This window comes from Stegodyphus dumicola, chromosome 2 (assembly GCF_044657685.1).
Source record: "Stegodyphus dumicola isolate Sdum_Otavi_A_Nest chromosome 2, ASM4465768v1".
Classification (NCBI taxonomy): Eukaryota; Metazoa; Arthropoda; class Arachnida; order Araneae; family Eresidae; genus Stegodyphus; species Stegodyphus dumicola.
The window spans coordinates 212902016-212922717 of NC_140769.1; positions in this window are offsets into that span (position 1 = coordinate 212902016).

Sequence of the window (20702 nt, forward strand, 5' to 3'; positions counted from 1 at the left end):
TAAAATATTTGTCCTTGCGATCAATAACAGGAAATGGTCCTTCATAAGGAGGTTCCAAAGGTTTTTTTTATCCGATCTATTCGCTGAAACACATGAGAACAAGTTTTTAAGTCTTTATGGACAAATATCTGTTCAGATGAATTTTTACGAATTAGTCTCGGTCCAACAACTTCCATCTGTTTCTGGAGTTTATTAGCAAAAGTCTCCGATGCTGTCTGGATACTTGGTTCGCTGAAAAACTCGCCAGGAAGTCTGAGACTCTGGCCATAAACTACTTGCGCAATAGAATGATTGGTATCTTCTTGAATAGTGCTGTTGAATAGTTTACAAACCCTAAAGTACTGTTGGTAACGTGTCCGTCCAAGATATGTTGTTGTGGGCTTTTAATGCTGTTTTCAATGTTCGATGAAGGCGCTCAACATTGCCATTACACGAGGGGTGGTAGGCAGTAGTGTGTTGTAAATTGATGCCACAGATTTTGGACAAAGCTCGTAATGTATCACTTTTAAATTGGGATCCACGATCACTAATGAGTTTACTTGGCGTTCCGAAACGCGCAATCCAGTTGCTATAAAAGGTTCTTGCGACGTTCTCAGCAGAAATATTTTCTAAAGGAATTGCTTCCATCCAATTCGAAAATCTATCTATGCAAGTAAGACAATAAATATTCCCTTTAGATGGTGGAAGTGGTCCTATGAGATCGATATGGATGACAGAAAATCTTCCTGGTGATACTTCAAACTCACCTAATTTTGTTTTGGTGTGCCGATTGATTTTAGCTTTTTGGCAATGAATGCAGGTTCTTGTCCACAACTGTACATCTTTTTTTATGTTAGGCCAAATGAATTTTGATGTCATTAATTTCATAGTCGATTTTATTCCTGGATGTGATAAACCATGAATTCTTTGAAAGACGTGTTTTCTGAAAGCCTGAGGAATATACGGCCGAACATGTTTAGTTGATGTATCACACCACAAATATTTCCCCGATGGTAGAGAACATTGCTTGAAATTCAAGGAAGTAGTGGTTTGCAAACTCTTCAGTTCTTCATCTTGAGTTTGTTCATCAGCTATTTTATCATAATCTATCGATGAAATTTCATTAACTCTAGATAACGTATCCGCCACAATATTATTCTCACCTTTTAAATATTTGATATCAGTCGAAACCTGGGAGATGTATTGAAGTTGGCGAGCATGTCTAGGTGTTGCTTTGTCAAGTTTTTGACGAAAGGCGAATATTAAGGGCTTGTGATCTGTATAAATTGTAAATACTCTTCCTTCTAGATAATGCTTAAAGTGTCTAACTGAAAGATATATGCTTAATAGTTCTCTATCATAGGTGCTATATTTTTGCTGAGTATCACTTAATTTTTTTTTCATATTGTTGCAACACTGAGCCAATCGCCGTATCTGAAGCATCTGTAAATAACGCCAGAGGTAATTCAGAATTGGGAAAAGACAACAGTGCCGTGTTCACCAGGTCATTCTTGCACGTTTCAAACTGTTTTTCAGCTTCTTCAGTCCATTCGATTTTACGTTTGTCCCTCTTTTTAGCTCCCTTGAGATACGCATGTAACAATGCTTGATTCTTCGCTGCATCCTTTATATAACGACGATAAAAGTTAAGTATTCCAAGAAAGGTTCTAAGTTCATGAATTGTTTCTGGTCGTTTGTAGTTAGTAATAGCTTGAACTCTTTCTGGCAAAGGACGGGAACCCTTAGGTGTAATTAGGTAGCCTAGAAACTCGATTTGGGGAACAGCAAAGACAGATTTTGAAACATTAATTCTTAACCCAAATGTATGTAATCTTTCGAAAACTAATTTAAGGTGATTTTCGTGTTCTTCATGGGTACTGGATGCAATGAGTATATCGTCTAAATAGGGAAAAACGAATTCTAATCCTCTAAAGACTTCGTGAATAAATCTTTGGAACGTTGCAGGAGCATTTTTTAAACCGAAACTCATTACATTAAATTCGTATAAACCGAAAGGAGTGATGATAGCCGTTTTACATTTGTCTTCTTCTGCAATGGGAATTTGAAAATAAGCTTTGAATAAATCAATTTTAGAAAAAATATTTGTACCTCTTAAAATATGATGAAAATCTTCAATGCGAGGAATTGGGTATCGATCAGGTATCGTCTGCGCATTCAATCGTCGGTAGTCTCCGCAAGGACGATATGAACCATCCTTTTTCGTAACAAGGTGCAAGGGGCTTGACCACTGGGAGTTTGATGGACGAATTATTCCATTGTCAAGCATAAATTTAAATTCCTCTTTAGCTATAGCTAAGCGTTTTGGATCGAGCTGTCGTGCCTTTGAATAAACGGGTTGACCAACAGTCGAAATAAAATGTGTAACACCATGTTTAATTTGTGTAGGAAAAAGGTTAGGTTTAGAAATTTTGGGATATTTCGACAGTAAATCGAAAATTTTTATGGATTTATTTAATGTGGTTACTGAGTAATCACTGGAAATAGCAGCGACATCACACTGGACACAAAGCTGTGTTACGCCATCAATTAATTTTTTCTTATTTATATCGACAAGCAATTTATATTTGTGAAGAAAGTCAGCTCCTAAAATACCTTTTGTGACATCAGCAATTATGAATGGAAACTGAAAATCACGACGTAATCCCAAATCAAGAGTTAGCGTTTTTATGCCATAAGTGGAAATATCTGTGCCATTAGCTGCATACAGTTTATATTCAGTTTTACATTTATTCTGTGAAGTAGCAGGAATTATGCTTACGTCAGCTCCGCTATCAATAAGAAAGTGCAAATTTGATCTTCGGTCACGAACGAATAAACGAAATTTGCGACAATCCTTCATATTTTCTGCAGCAGCGTTTGCCGCTGAACCTACTGCAGATTCGAGTTTTCCTGGTTTTTGAAATCGTTTTTTACCCAAGCACACGGAGGCTTGCATTTCTCTAGAATGAATTTTGCTCCAAAACGAAAGTGATAAAAACAAAATTTGCCAGTAGGGTCATATCGTTTACGAGGTTGGCTTCGAGATCGTGAACGTGAATTACGTAAATCCGAGTCCCTTCGTCTTGAGCGAATGGTTACTTGATCAATTTTTTGTTCAAGAAAGGTAATTCTTTGCAACAAATCATTTGCGGGAACAGAAGGAGCATTAGTACTAAATACTTCTGGTTTCCGATTCATATCACTAATTTTATCTGCCATAGACGCTAACTTGGTTACATCTTCATCACTAACTAATAATATATTTTTATGGAGTCAGGTAGCTTCTCCAGCCATAATGTTTTGATTAGATTTTCAGACACATCTGTAGTAGCAACTGATCTCAACTTCTGCAAACGTTGGCTTGGTTTCATGTCTCCAAGTTCGATACCAGTAATCAAACGTTTAATCCGTACATTTTCACTTTCTTTGAATAAATGTAATAACCTAATTTTAGCATCCGAATATTTTGTGGCACTATCGTTCGTTACAATGTCCCAAATATTTTCGACGAACTTAGGTTCAAGCTGTGAAACTAAATAATTAAATTTCGTTTCTTCTGAAACGATATTTCTAAGTTTGAACTGAGCTTCAACTTGAAAAAACCATATTTCCGGTTTATCAATCCAAAAAGGAGGTATTTTCACACTCACCTTATGAAGCTCCGGTGACTGTATCGTATCTTTCATAGCAGTTTCAGAAGAGTCATTTGTTGACATTTCGAAAATTAATCAGGGTCACCACGATGTAGCCTTGGCTACTAATGTTTAAAATTAATTTATGACTAGTAACAGCATGAATTATAAACAAATAGCTAAGTTATTGCATTTTATTTTCCAGCTATCGAAATGCGACGCTACGAGCAACGTTTTGAAACCAAAACCTAGCAATCATGAATCAGAACTAGAACTAGTTGCCATTCAGCATAAAGAAATTTAAATATAAATATGAATATTAACAAAATATTAAAGTTAATTTTATAAAATAATTAAACACATGAACAAATATATGAAATAAAAAATAATTATTTCTCATGCAATAACTGGGTCACTACAACGCCATATATCGGCCACAGATGAAGTTTTCGTTGGATAAGCTATAATAGCAACTAATAATTTTGGCATATCTTTTACACATTATCGTAGATTTGACACAGTATCGTACAGTAAAAATGGAAAATAATATATACAAGTCCCAGAACTTTTTTTTCTTTCGTCTGAGGCGAAAGTACCTATATCTTAATACTCATAGGGAAGGAGACGCGTATTTCCAAACCCTACCCCACTTTTCAAATTTTTGACGTCACGGAAATATCGACTAGTTTGGCAAGACGCCTACCCCACTTTTGACTACTACGGTGCGCTTTCGAAAGAATTGTGCTCCTGAATAGTGTGTTTAGGTGCTAATTGTGAGATTTTCGCAATTTAAATTATTATGAGTGGAAATTTACGCAAAATCTTTAGTGAATGGTTATTGTTTAACGCCGTAGTGTATTTGAGGAAAGAGGAGAATAATTCACTGCTGATGTATACATTAACAGTATGAAAAGTCTGGAAGGTGATACTCGGCAATAAATGTGCTGCATTTCATCGCAAAATTCAGCGACGCCAGTAAAATAAACGAAAGTGTTTGAAAAACTTATCCACATCTGAAGCCACTATACAAAAATTATATGTGTGCCAATACAGCAATTTAAATAAAAAAAAAAAAAAATTGCAGAAAACTTCAGATCAAGGAATAAGAATTGCAGTGCCTCTATGTGCTTAAAAACTACGAAGCATTCTGCAGACTTTCGTGCCAAAATCAAGTTTGACAAATAGATTAATACATTTTATTGTTTCTTTTAGTGTATATATTTCAAAATTATTAAAATAACTTGAACAGTTTATTGCTGTTCAAGTTGCTTAAAACAGCAATAAAGTTCATTTATAAAGATACACAAGGAACTTCATAATTCATTGCTTTGATGAACAACTGAAATTTACTAAATTACCTAACTTTATAACATTAAATATCTTTGTAACTGTGTTATTATGCTCTGTTTTATAAAAGTTTAACTAGTTCTAAAAGCTAACTACTAACTAAAAGCTTAGTTACTTACTATTCATTTGTTATACATTAAAATATTTTCTGATTTATTTACTAAATGTATTAAGAATTTCCATACATGCTTGTGCAGTGTGAATGCATGTTTGTGTAATGAACTTTGATTTTCATGAACGAAAAAGAAATACAATCTCCGAATAAGTACTTTTTGTTTTCCAGTTCCTGTGTTTAGCTGTAAAAGTAAATTCACTTCAAGTATGTGTCTGTGTAATTTTGACGATGTAAATGCTGAAATGTATGTATAGTAAAAACTCGACAAAAAAAATATCCGGAAAGCTCTTGAAATTTTGGATAGCCGAGCATATAAAAAATGAAATATTGTAATAAGTGAATGGAAGAATAAACTTAGTCTAAAATCATAAAAACAGTTCATCTTATTTGTATCAACTTGACTATCAAAAGCCAATATTTAATATTATGCACGATTTTGAAAAAAATGTATGCTGCTGATCTTTGGAATATGATAACGGGTGATTTTTACAATGGTTGTTATGTGGATTAAGACTGCAAGTTGAGACTTTAAATATGAACAATAGTAATCTGAAAATTTGAAGTAGTAATTTCATATCCAACAATCTCTGCCAAATAACTTCTATGTTTTAAGTAATTAAAAAATATATTTTAACCACTTATTATTAATTTTATAAAGTATATTCTATAATTTAAATTTTATTTACTTTCATCTATTTTTAATGTTTGCCATTATAAATTTCATACTATGTACTTTTTTAAGATTTCATAGTTGCTAATTAAACTTCCTTTACAATTTATTTAGTTATTCTATACTTACAGTTATATTTTATGTAAGAAAGGGATTTATGTGCAAGAGATATACAGTGAAAGTCATTTAACACAAAACTGAGGGGACTGAAATATTTTTTCGTGTTAAAGAATATTGAAAAGAAAAAAAAAGCATATATTCAACAAAATTAAGCTTAGCTAAATTAAGCTAATCCGATCCCTAAAGATCCTTCACCTTCGGACTTATCCAAAATAAAAACTGCGATCAAATCTTCGCAAATCATTTCAAGCAACTTAAAACATTCGCTTATCCCATCTGTTGCGAATTGTGCCAGATTATATGTTCTTCCCAAAATTCATAAAAGTGGTATTCCTTTCCGCCCTATTGTATCAAATTTAGGTACTGCCTCGTATCCATTAGCTAAATATTTAGTTTCTAGATTTTCCACTCTATTAGACAATAACATTTACACCATAAAAAATTCAATAGAGTTTGTAAAAAAGGTTAAAAACATTTCTCCTCGTAATTTACTCATGGTTTCTTTTGATGTAAAATCATTATTCACCAATGTCCCAGTGGAGGGTGCATTAAGATGTCTAGAAACCAGACTTCGCGAATTTCATTTCTCTTGCATCGAAATTGATGAGCTAATTTCTCTCACTCAACTCTGTTTGAAACAAACACATTTTGTTTTCCAAAATAAATATTACAAGCAAACTGAGGGATTAGCCATGGGAAGCCCCCTCAGTCCCATCCTGGCTGATATCTACATGCATTATTATGAATCAAAATTGTTTGAAACTTTAAACTTCCCGGCATGGTTCCGCTACGTAGACGATACTTTTACCCTGTTTGAAGGTAATAAAGATGATTTAAATAGAGTTCTTTCAACAATGAATTCTATTGATCCTGCTATTCAGTTCACTTTTGAACTTCTCGACATTCTGGTCACACGCAACACATCCAACTTCAGTACTACAGTTTACCGTAAACCTTCATCGGTTTGCCTTCCACCACACTTTAAATCATGTCATCCGACTAAACAAAAGTTAGCTTCATTTTATTCCTATGTTTTCCGTGCTCTTCAAGTTTGCTCCTCCAAACTAGCCCTTGATGAAGAACTAAATTATTTAAAAGCAATAGCTATTGACAGGGGCTTTTCACCTAACATTATTAATCAAGCAGTTAAAAAATTCTCATCTCAACACACTAAAAGCCACACTCTTATTTTAGGAGATTATAAAAATTCTGTTGTTATTCCCTTCTTTCCATCAATTAGCTATAAAGTTGCACATATTTTGCAGAAATTTAACTTTCGGGTTGTTTACTCTCCCATCAATAAAATTCCAACTTCTAAACTCAAGGACCCCATTCCGGATATGAATTCCTGGGGTATTTACTGCATAGCAGCTTTCCCTTGACCAAGAGTTCGCATTGCATACGTAAATCTTCTGTTTAGCTCTGATATATTTTTTCGGACACCCATCATATTAGAGTTTCTGAAAGTTCTTTTACATGAACACTTTGAGCATAGTAACTCAAATTTTGAGCTTAAACCATGATGAAATAGTTCACTTAAATGAACATTACAAATTTTACAACATAAATTATTTTCAATACATTGAAATAGGATATCCAAATGAAATAGTCTATAACCACTAAAATTAGGCTCTAAAGTTATCTTTATCTCTTGGTGGCAAAACAGTGTCACTATTTAATTTTTTAAACGAAGAACTGACACCACACTTCTTATTCATTGTATCATTATGCTGATTTCCCTGGAACTTTCTTTTCTTTGGTCGATGAATATAAGATCTTTTATTTTTTACATCTTCCTCACAATTTTCCATAATTATCAGGTGATAAAAATACTAAACAAAAACTGCAATGTTATAATAAAAACACCTTCAAAAAAGTCAAAAGAAATTTAGAAATCGCAAAAGAGCTTGTAAACAATCACGTTTCACGCTAATCCAAAGCTGGAGTAAGATTTCAACACATGCCTATGTTAGATTCCTACGTTAGAATAGTGCTATGTATAAATCTAATATATTCCTAAGTCGCGCTTTCGAGACATGAAAAACGCAGTTTGAGTTTTGTCAATCGGCCCAGTAGAACGGGAGATATAGCACAGTCCTCCTTTTTTTTTTTTTTTTTTTAGCTTGATAACACGTCAGCACTGTTTTTCCACCATCTCAAAATAAATTATGAAGATTTGTGCTTATGCAACTAGTTGAATTTCAACAGAAATACACGTTCATATGAAAACGTTGAAGCTCTTTTAAAGGGCCGGTTTTATACCTTTATGCAAATGTAATTCTACCGCATATAGCAGTACTTCCCTGTTCGCTGAATTACTTTCACACTGAGTCTTCCGATGAGAATTTTCCTAATTAAATACCAAAGGATGAATGATTATAAATTTCAAAGCACCTACTATCTTAACGATCGTTTCACTCAAAATCAAATATTCGAAAAGTGAGCAGAAAGGCAAAATAGACAATAGCTAAACATGCGAACATTGAATGTGAATAGCACTTTATTGTTGGTCTGCTGCCTTTTAATAGCTAAGATAGTACTTGCCAGAAACCGAAGATTATCCAACTGTGGGCATTGTGGTAAGAAGTCCTTTAATGAGTTCTCCAGCCGAGTAAACGTAAATGCGATTAACCTCTCGAAGCCGGCTGGTACAGCAGTTGTACAAGGAGAATGACTTTCTCAGACGCCGGCATCGGTACAACTGTCGTACCATCCATGGCCTCCCCATTTTAGAGAATCGCCTATCTGTAGATCTTTGGGTGGTCCATTGTCGCTGCTCAGAGTAGCCGCTGGCTACGCATTATTTCCCTCTTCTTATCAGTTTAGCTACATTTTGGCAAAAACCGCAGGTTTCGTCTCGCGCCAATATACTTGAAAATTAAATAGAGGCCATCTCTTTCTCAATCTGTCTCATAATTTTAATGCTATTTTTTTTAGTACTGACTTTTGCTATGATTAAAACGTCAGCGATTTTGCACGCTCTTTAAGCTTACCATATTTAATGTTCTTTAATCATAACAAATAAGAATAGATTAATATTTTAGATTTAATGCCCTTCTAGAAAATAGGTAAAACCGTTTTTATCGTTTACTCGTTTACTTCCTTTTCATACTTATGAATAATAAGATTTTATTTTGACATTGTTTTGTGGAGTGCATAAAACCCTTAAGAACTGTCAACTCTTTCAAAGTGCTTCTATTATGCAGGCAATTTTGTCTGATTTATCAGGAGATAAATAAGAGACAATTGTATGCATAATAGTTTTTCTGATTTTCATTCATTCAGTGATTGCTTTCAATGATTTTCATTGATTGTAAATTAAATAAAATCAATTTATCTTTACACCCTCTTTTAGGATGAGATCTGCCAAAAAATATTTAAATATCAGTAAAGCTCACGTTACTTCTAAACTGAATCAAAACATCAGTTAAATGTTATAAAATTTTGGCCAGTTTTATTTGCTGAAATTCTTATACTCTTCAAAAGATAGAGAGAATTCAGACAAGTTGATAAAAAAATATCTTAAAAAAGTTGTTATTTTGTCTGTAATAAGGTGTATGTCAACTTACTACTAAATGTATGAAAATTAGGATTGGATTACGGAAAAGCACGCGAACGCTATCTGCTTAAGGGAATGGATGCTTTCGTGTAAACCTTTTTAAGAGAAAATTGCTCGCATTTACATTCCTGGTGGAAAACTCCACATGTAATCAACCCGTTCTTCGGTATTGATTGGATTAATTTGTTCGCTTACTGAATTACATCAAAGCACCCAACGATTACCTGTATAAGGGGAGTTATGTCTTCGCGGAGGACTTTCTAAGAGAAGCTGGCTTGCATTTACGTTACACAAAAACCATGACTCCAACTATTTATCCGGGATTCAAATCCAAGCGAGCTATAAGTGTTCAGCCACCTTTACCGCTTTACTGAAGAGCAGGTAAAAATATTGATAAAGGAAAAGTATTGAATTAACCGGTTTAATTTACTAACCTATATTTCTCAATCGACAGTACATAAATTACGCATATGAGGGGGATTATTTGTGAATAAATAAACTGTATTGCACTTTTATCCACTATGTCATATTACAATGGAATTATTGCATTTCAAAGTTATTTCTCATGAATTAATTTTGCTCTTCATGATTTTTGATATTTTCAAAGAGAAAATTCCACACTTTAAATAAAAATATACACGAGAAGATACTTTATGCACAATTTGGCGTAAACGGTTTTCTTAATTTTGCTTTGAAAATATTGCAGGGTAATCGTTTTCATTACTGGAAGAAATATAAAAAACAAATTTACTACATGGTATCAACACCCAATATTTCCTTATTCTTTTGAAAACGTGAAAGATTACTCTTTCTAAAATAAATTGGAAAATATATTATGTGCAAATAGAATATTCGTTGAAAATGAAATAGACTTCAACTTTTGGATATAACGATAGTTTTAGACGAAATTTCTACCTATGGAAAGAAATTGACGTATAATTAATTTTTCATGAACATTTAAAACTGTTCTCAAAATTCTTTTGATGATTGCATGTATAAGTCACGAATTTTTTTCTCGGCTAACATAAACAAAAGCCAATTTTACAAAGAAAAATTCTCGTTAAAGATATACCTTCTTTGCCTGATAGTCCAATGTAATATTTGTTAAAATTAATTATTAAACGCAACCAATGTATCTCGGATTTTGATTTTTATATTATAATAACAAAATTATCGAAAAAAGCAGATTTAAATCTCTGTTATTGTTATGTAAAGCTTTATTATTGCTGTAAGTTCATCTCAAAATCTATTTGTATTGAATCTCATTCTAATCATCTAATGGTAATAAATATTATTATTATTATTTCATTAAATTAGTCATTACCATTATTTTATTAATGAAAATATGTTATTAAAAATCGCATTCCGGCCTGCAGACTTACAGATCTAGTCTGTATTTACTATATTTTGTTAAATTTTGTTCTCGCTTGCTAATTTCTAATACGAAAATACGCGAATATAAATGAAGAGTGAAAACAAAGTTAAAAAATTCACAAATTATTTACGAGATTGATTAGAAATAGTGAATGAAATATAAACATTGCATACATTTTGTTCTAAATAAAGTGTGCACTGGATATGCATCCAGTACTGCACATTTATTTATGCACTATTTATTTAGAATTTTGCTTTCACTTAAATATGAAAGCAAAATAATCATCGAAAAAATTGCAAATCTAGCAACTCCTCTACTATGGGACGTAGGCGTCCGACAAACATGTAAATTTTACTTCATCCATGGAGGGGAACTGACGACTTTTCTCATTAGGAAAATGTCAAAGAGGGGGCAAAACTGTTTCGGATTGCGCTGGTCTGAAAGCTATAATATGAGAATTTCGGCCCGGTTTTAGAAGGTTAAGAGGGTAATGCTTGAGAACCTATTGTAATAATTTTGTGGAAACATTTATTTGGAAGAACGTTTATAAAAGTATAAAGAAACATTACAATGAGAGAGAAAATATAAATTTTATCAGGTTTTAGTCAAATTATCTGTATATGAAACGTCGAAATGGTAATATGAGGAGTATTTTATTCATTTGTGTAAGCATTTTATTTACTTGCATACCAACGAGTTCTGACGAAAAGTCTGCATAGATTTATTACCTAATTATTGGCACTTTTTGCAGACGCAAATGAGATCTAATCAGAAAATAATCAAGAATCTGAATCAGTCAATCATCAACACGCACATTCTAAATCAGATTTCTGAATTACTTTCTTGAAGCGTTTACGGTCCAAATAAAACTGAAGAAACATTTTAAACACAAAACAAAGCAGCAGAAGTGTGATAAGTATATATTACTATAAAGCCAACACTCTGTCAGTTAAAGACAAAGTAGTTTGATTAAATAAACAAGGTGAACAGAGACACAGTTGTAGCCGTTTGTAATTTTAAAGTACATAAAGCGCAGGAGTATATGAGAAAACTAGTGAGTAGCACATTGGTTACAATTTTTATTATAAACATGCTGAAACTGTGAATATAATTTCAAGCATCGGTGGCATCATCGAATGGAGACATGCTTCAGTGTCAGATGTATTTCATTAAAAGATATGAAATATTTTTAAACGTTTAAGAACACAGTTTCTGAAGTACTTGACAGCTCACCCTGTATAAGCTTCATTCCTTTGTTTAAAAGTCGGTAAAGCGTTATCACAGATTTTCTTAAAAATTATCGGTGATCAATACTGGTATTGATCAATCATAACGACAATAACATACATTGTTATGGAAAGAGAGAAAGTACTTGTGAGGCTTTCTGAAAGACCGAGTCTCAGTTTTAATATTTGAATATTAATCTCTACAAGTCTGAATTAACTGACACTACTGAAATAGTTACGAAAAATTGATTCCCACTGTTAAAAAATTGATCTGCATTTTTTTTTCGTAAATTTTATTTTTTTAAACAACATGTCTGTAATCAATGTGCGCAACCGCTTTGATGCTGGAAAAACACTAAAATTTGAATCATCGTTGTACAAGCTAAAAAAAAAAAAAAAAAAAAAAAACAATATTTAATTGTGAGAATAAAATATTCTAACGACTATAATGATAAATCATGAATAAAATCAAATCTGTAGCTGCAAGCCTTTTTTTAGCGTTATGGTGGTTAGGGAAACCTGAGTGCGATACCGTAGGGCTCAGGTTCGAATCCCGGAGAAGGCATGGATGTAAAATTGTCTGTCCCTTCATAGGAGGCAATGATGTCCCGCCTACTAGGCGCCTCCATGATAAAGAGACTACCGATCTGGCCTTAGGGCAGGACGATGCCGACATAGGCAAGTGCCAACCATAAGAAAAAAAAATTGATTGTAATCTTATTCAAAAATTCCTAAGTATAAGACGCAAATTTTTAGACACCTTTCTCATGTTCGTTTTTAATGGTAATCAAACTAATATGAAAGTGGACTGAAAAGTCATTTTTAAATGAACCCCATAATCTTATACGTCTCTGTACATTTGCATTAATCCATAATGGGCCAGGTATTATTTTGTCGAAGGACAAGAGTCTAAATGGAACGATTATTTCGCTTGCTTGCGAGTGAATTCTAGGAGGTCCGACGAAGACATCGCGGACGAAAACGTAGCGGAGAAAACAACGTAAGAGGGAAACTTCGTTGTAGAAAACATGTGGGAGAAAAGAAGGCAGGAAAACATATCGTAAGTCTAAAACATCATCGAAGAAAACAATCGTGGTACAAAACATCGACGAAGAACAGAAAGAGGTTCCAAAACTTCGCAGTTTAAAAATATCGTCGTGGAAAATATATTCCTATAAAAGAGAGTAAATAAAATAATCGCATGACGATTATTCTGCAGATATATCTTTTCTACATTTAAAAGGTGCTGGTGCGTATTCGAGTAATGAATTATAGGTGCGAGTAAGAATGAGGAATATTTTTACCTCTATATTTCATATATTTCCTTTCATTAATAATTTTTTGCTAAAAATCCAAGAAGGAACTCTTGCATTGAAAAGTTGAAAGGAAGTAGAAAATTAATGATACGTATGGGAGTACTACGCAGTATTTAATTTTTATTTTAAGAGAATTTTAAATTTATTTACTTAACTATTAAACGTTATTATTTAATTAAGTCATTTCATAAAGTTGTATTGGCAGTTCTTCATGAACAATATATTTTTAAAAAATTAAAAAAGGGAAAAGGAGCATTTATTTTAGATTAAATGTATTTAAAAGTTTTATGCATGTCTGAAATTTCTAATATTATGTTCTTTGAATAAAATTAAGACTTCTTTTGTTCTTTTTCCTTCAGCTTCTTCAAAGTAATCCTTTTATATAAGTATCCTTTGCATGTTGCGATTCGTTAGTTGTGATGACACAAGTCAGGATGAACTACGTAATATTTCAGTACCGTATTTATATTTATTGGATTATTGGAAGAGCACGTTAGGGCTCTTTTCCTAAGGGGAGGGAAGCGTTTGGGGAGGACTTTCTCAGGAAAAGTTTCGTACGCACATTACACATTAGAAAAACCACAAAATTCTCAAGCAGCGTGTTTTTGTGCTGGGTCTAGCTACCAGCGTTCAACGACTTTACCTCTGGACCCCTAAAGCCAGATAGAGTTATTAACGGAATAGATTATTAACGGAAATGCATTCATTTTCACACTATTTTTTTGAGAAAGATCAAATTTAAATTTAGATCTAGAAAATGTAAACGCAGAATTTTACAAAAAGAAAATATAGGTACAATAAATCCTCTTGTCGATTACCATCCTAAGATGACCGATGTTTCTGAGAAAATAAGTAAATATAGGTTTTTCACAATGTCTCTCTAAGATGACCGCATCAACGGAAGACTAAAGAGATATGGAATCGTCAACGATCGCTTTGAAACGAATATTTTATATTTAACTTTACATTTATATATTTTTATAAATGATTCTAAAATATGGTTAAGCTTCTGTGTCTCAGTGTGCCACTACATGGAACACCCAAATTGAATCGCTTCGAAAGCCTCTAAATTCAACCGTAAATAGATAAAAATGCTTTTATAATATACTTTGAACTTTTCTTTTTAAACCGTAGATAGCAGCATATCACAAGGAGACACATAACGTTAATTTATTATGTGTTATTAAAATCCATTTTTTCAAGTAATTTTCTCTATTTTTTTAATGATATAAAAATTTTATTTGGAGAAAGATAGGCATAATTTTGCTGGCTGTACTCCAAATTATTTTTTTAATCTTTCATACAAAAATCATACGCAGAATCATTGAATAAAACCAGGTGTTCCATTAGCGGGAACACTGCGCCTTTAGCAATCTCATGCTCTTACTAATCAGAACATCTGTGCTCTCAGGAGAGAACATCCGTTGTTTTCGTTTTCTGTTTCTGTTGATTTTTTTTGGGTAGGGAATGAATTCAAACAAAGCAGCATTGAGGGGCGAGGTGGTTTTTGTGTTATGAAAGCATTAATATTGGCATCTCGAAATTTTTGGGGGTAGTTTTTAGGCGGGAATTTCATTAGTAGCTTGACTCATCTTTACTTAGACCTACGCGAAATTTTTGCTGCCTTTTTAGTCTCATTCCCGTTTATTTTCAATAATTGTGTAGATATTTTTCGTGTATCTATATATTATAAGCTTATTTTTCTTTTTTGTTAATATTAATCGTAGTTAATTATTTTAATCTTAGTTGGTTTGTGCTTCCATCAAAAAGGTGTGACTTGCTTTGAACAATTTCACGAAGATAAGAAATAGGAAAATTTATAAACATTTTTGTATATAGGACTTGTGTATGTAGATATGTATCTCATTTATCCGTATATATTCAAGAATATTGTGTATATCCAGGAAACCATGTATACAGCCATAATACAGAGTTTTTTCATTCTTATGCAAACGCTTCTACTCATTTTCGTGCTTCACTGCAATGCTCGCTTAGTCGCACTTTTCAAAGCTCTGGCGGCGCAGTGTTCCACCTCATGGAACACCCACAGAATTAAAACGGTAAGTGCAATTTTTACAAAATTTTACCTGTATACTTATTTAGGACTAAATAGACTGAATACAACGTTTCTTGCTGAAATTCCGACTTTAACGTACAGTGCGCCGCAAAGGATTAAATATTTTAGTTCTATGTTACGCAAATTGTATTTCTCTCTTTGTACCGGGGAGAGGCGCAGACACAAATTTGTTAGGATCGTAAAGCTCGGGTTTAGAGCTTTTAATTTGCTGTGAGTTTCAACTAAGCAGAGGTTCTCCCGAGTTTACTTGGTGAGCCGCTACTGAAGTCAGAGGTGTCAAAGTGTTCTTCGCCGTTCCTCAGCCAACTTAATGTTTGAAAGCCAATAAAGTAGTTTCGGTCAACATTATGACTCTGAGGTTTCTTGGGTTCTAAACTGAGGGAACATCAAGTGAATTTACAGTCCACTACTTTTGAACGACGGGACATACAGTTTTCACACACAATTTATTCGAAAATGTTTTAGTTATTGCTTGAACTTTTAGAACGAAGTTCTCAGCGAACCACTTTTTTTTTACGACCACTTCTTAAAAGTATAGCTGTGGAATTCTGGTACTAATTCTCATCTATTTAAGATTTCCCATTTAGGTAATATTTTATTACTGCATTTTACAATATAAAGGAAGTATTATAATTACGAAAATTTTCAAGTATCACATTTCAGTGGAAATATCCATTTTGTCCATATCTGAATCCATTTGGATGATTTTTGTGCGACATCTCATACGGACAGAATAAAGACTTCTTCCTTTTCATAGTATATTTTATAATGCATTTAAAAGGGATTTTTTCGTGTTCTCTGTATGTATGTAGATATAATATATGTGTGTATGTATCTCGCATAACTCAAAAACGATTAGCCGAAGAATATTGAAATTTTCTAAAGAGTAGGCTTGCTTCTCTCTTTATATTGCAGGTTAGCTGTACCAACCGTATATGTATATGCTCACGTATATGTACACCAACATCCTTTATCCGGCTTAAAAGTCCCTACACGACCTTTATTTTTGCGATCGTTGCTTGTAGTAATATACTTCCAGTTATGGAAATGTTTTTAAATCACGAAAATATTCATGTTTTGGCGATGTCAAATTTTTAAAAAAATTCTTTTTTGACAAATAAGTAAATCCAAATTTTAATACAGTCTCGCGGTTCGTATACTTACATTTGGGAAAGTTTCATACTTGTTATCTATATAGTATATAAAGAAGAAAGTTTGTGTGTTTGTCCTCTCATAACTCGGTCACTACTATAGCTATCACCACCAAACATTCTACAATTAGGTCGACGTCACGTTTCTCAAAAAAAAAAAAAAAAAAAAAAAAAAAAAAAAGTAGCTAAAATCAGAGCTATAAATAAAAACTCGGAAAAACGATAATTTTCTTTCTCATTTTTCGAGTGGCAACAGTCTCGCAAGCTGGAGACGAAAATCTGCTTTATTTCGAAAGTTGTTACCATTGCTCTCTTTCAAATCCTAGAGTTTGTTAAAATACGAAAATAGATAAAAGATGAAATAAAAATAGCTTTCCCAAACATTAAATACGTTATTCCCGATTCCGAAAATTCGAGGGAAGCCATTTCGACTATTCTCATCTTAACCACTTTCATGAGCGAAAATACTAATTAAAAATTCTGAAAGTTCTAATTTTCGCACTCATTTTTCCTAGTGGTAACAGTCTCGGGCGTTGAAGATAGAATTGTTTTATTTCGAAAAGTGTTGCTACTGCTCGCTTGCAAATCTTACATTTTGTTAATAAAAAAAATTGTCAATTTTACATAACCTATATATATAAAGAAGAATGTCTGTTTGTGTGTTTGTTTGTTTGTTTGCGTTATTGATTTCTCATCAATTATGATAAATATTTTGCGACATTGAATCGACTAAAGTTGAATATAGGTGAAATATTGGATGGAACTTGAGCTGTTATGGCCATTTGATTAGAAAGACGAAAATCACTAAAAGCTGAGTGACATTGCTTCTGATACAATGAGAGAGAATTATATTTTTCTATCGAAATTTTTTATGTGGGGTTGCATATCGCACCAGACTGAAAAATGTATAACTATGAATCGTATTTTTTACATCGTTAGAGAAGGATTACAACGGTATCGTTCTCTCTGTTGTTAGATACATTGCTTTCAATCTAACTTAATTGACATCGGGTACTTCCGCTAATAAAGAAATAAAATTAGAAAAAATTCATAAACGCACGACCAAAATTAAGCAGTATACATTATTTCAAAATCAGCAACTTTCTTTTAGGAATCGGGTATTCAAGTTTGAAAGAGCAATTCGAAGAAATAAATTTAAATGATCAGCAGCAAAAAGTGTGTATAATTTAATAGGCCTTATAAGGAAATTCACATAACTTATAAGGAACAATACATAAGGCCTTACAAGGCCTTATTTGTTGTTCGCCTGAGATTTTTGATTTTAGTAAGCACATAATTTTTCGATTTTTTTCATTTGAAAAAATATGCGTCTGTTTCTCGTACTTTTCTAATATACAGTGAATTATTTCATAAGAGCATTACGCGGAAGTTTCTAATTATTCGTTTATATATAGTATATAGACATTGTCAAAAATTCGTTTCCTCCAGATGTAAACCACCTGTTTCTCGACCTGGCCCAAACAGCTTTTTACATATTGTTAACTGCAAACAATCATTCGATTTACTGCATAGTTAAATGGAATGTACTCTGAGAGCTGAAAAATGTCAACTAAGCAATTTGCAATTTGATTCATTACTAGTAAATCTAAAATCAGTTTCGTTATTTTAACAAGAAAGGGCATTTTTATGCATAGTGCTGGAAATAGATTAAAGATTTAATAAAAATTAAATTTTAGGTTCGAGTTCCATTTGACGAATATCAAAATGTTTACCTTGAAATATTAATAAAAGTATTTTGAAAATAGGAATGTAATTTTTAATTAATTTAAATCTATTTACTCTAAAGCAAAATGCCGTTACATTAAATATCAGAGGCACAAGTAGAAGATATAGAACTGGATATAGATGGCTAGAAGTAAGAAACAAACAGAAAAGAAAGAGAGAGATCAGAGTAAAATTATTCATGTTAAATTCAAATGGAAAGAATTTGAAAATGCTATATTTCAATAGCTAAGATTTAGTTAACTCTAACAGGGAGAAGTACCTCATATGGGCATAGTCTACATCATAAGTGAAGTGGTGAAAGCATACGGTATCGTGTTTTTACTATTTGAACACTTTCGAAGATCTGAATGATGAGTTTATATATGTCAAATACTCTATTAATTACTTATCTCTATCTATCTGTAATTATACACGTACTGTCCAGCAATGAATGCTCGATGTATAGGTCACAGCCACTATCCCACCAAAAGAGAAAACTTTCATTTATGAAACTTCCTAGTACGTCTGCCAGGGAAACGAAAACAGGCTTTACATCTAACATTATCCTGCACATTTTTATGAAACATTAACATTTTGATTCGACCCTTTTGTTTTATTTTGTTTTGAGTTTAAGCAAACGTTTCGAAAATCATTCCTACTTGTAAATACCTGTTTGTTTCTTGTATGTTTGGGGCACCATTGGTCATGTGGTTAGGATTGCAGAATACTGAGAGTTTTATGGAACTGATCATCCCAATTGTAATTTCCATTATTTATATACAAAAACAATATAGGAGCATGAAAAACACCAATATGGATAGTTTAATAAGACGAAACTTCAGCTCGTAAGTGCTGATAAAAAACAATGTACAATAACTAAATGTTACTGTAGGATGTTTATTATAGCTTAAATAAACAATATTCTGTTTTTGCTCAAACACAGCGTTAAAAATACCAAGTGGTTGACACGAAGCCACATAAATTTCATTTGACTAATTATTAATATATTATTATATCATAATATTAGTTAGCAGTGGTAAATCTAGGTATTAAAAAACCGTAAACACGAATTTTTGAAAATTTTAATATTTCTCTTTTCGCCACGTTTGAATTATCCATTTGAAATTAGTCATCAAGAAGGTGGCAAGGGGCCTTCATTTTCAAGGAATGATTTCTACCGGCCGTAATTTTACAATAATATTATAAGATTAGACATAATAAATCTGACAGCATGAATGCATTATATGAAAAAAGCACGGAATTTGCAATGTTTTGCTGTAGAATGTTATACTAATTCTCGATTATCCGTGTGTGGAATACCCATCTTGCAATTTGGAACTAGGTACCGTTGAAGCAATTTTAAGCGACCAGCGAATATATATTTCATTTAGTCAATTTGTCGAAATTTTAATCTTTTTAATTGCAGTTTTACATTATTTTGATTACCTTTAAAAACGAACGTGAGTAACTCATCTGAAAATGTATAAGCTGTGAGAGAAATCATATTGAATGATCTGAGCATACAGAGGAGACTAGTTATATGCCTTTGGCTTTACAATCCTTGTTAGAATATTTCATTTTCAGAGTTGTGTTTTTGTGTTTATTGCAGCTTGTAGGATGATGAGTGAAACTGCTTGGAACTCCGTGCATTAAATAAGTGCAAACATTGGTTACAGACCTTGTTAATTAAAAAAAATTAAACTTTACAAAAAATAATGTTACAGAATACATATATTTCTTTTACATTCCGAATCAATTTTTCGTACCTAGTTGAGTCACATAAATTATGACAAACTTTGAGAAATTAATTTAAAAGAATTAAATATGAAAAAAAAGAAATAACAAAACAATTATAATTTGGCTGTGCGAGAAATCTCACAAATACTACGTTTATGTTTCTGAACAAATGCATAATATTCCCTCCATTTCTATCTATCAATTTTATCAATTATCTCTCACACCCTTTTTTATGAAAATCTGTGATAACACTTTACAAACATTTAAACAAATAAATGAAACTTATACAGATTGGACTGTCAAATACCTCGAAAAATTAGTTGTTAAATTTCAAAAAATATCAGATTTCATTACGAGATATATCTGACATCGAAACAGGTCTCAATTCGATAATGTCATGGATTTTTAGAATTATGATTACAGTTTGAAATTATCCTTATTATATGAAAAATATTAAATAAATTTGTTATATATCAGTTTCCTTGCACACTCTTGTGCTATATGTACTTTAACGTACAAAGAACGTTATAGAATAATACGTTATAGAAAGAACGTTATAGAATAATACGTTATAGAACGTTGTAGAAAGAACGTTATAGAATAGTGTTATCAATGGTTATTTAAACCAAACTGCTGTGCGTTTTTAAGGCCGAGCGGTAGCTTTCTAATTAAC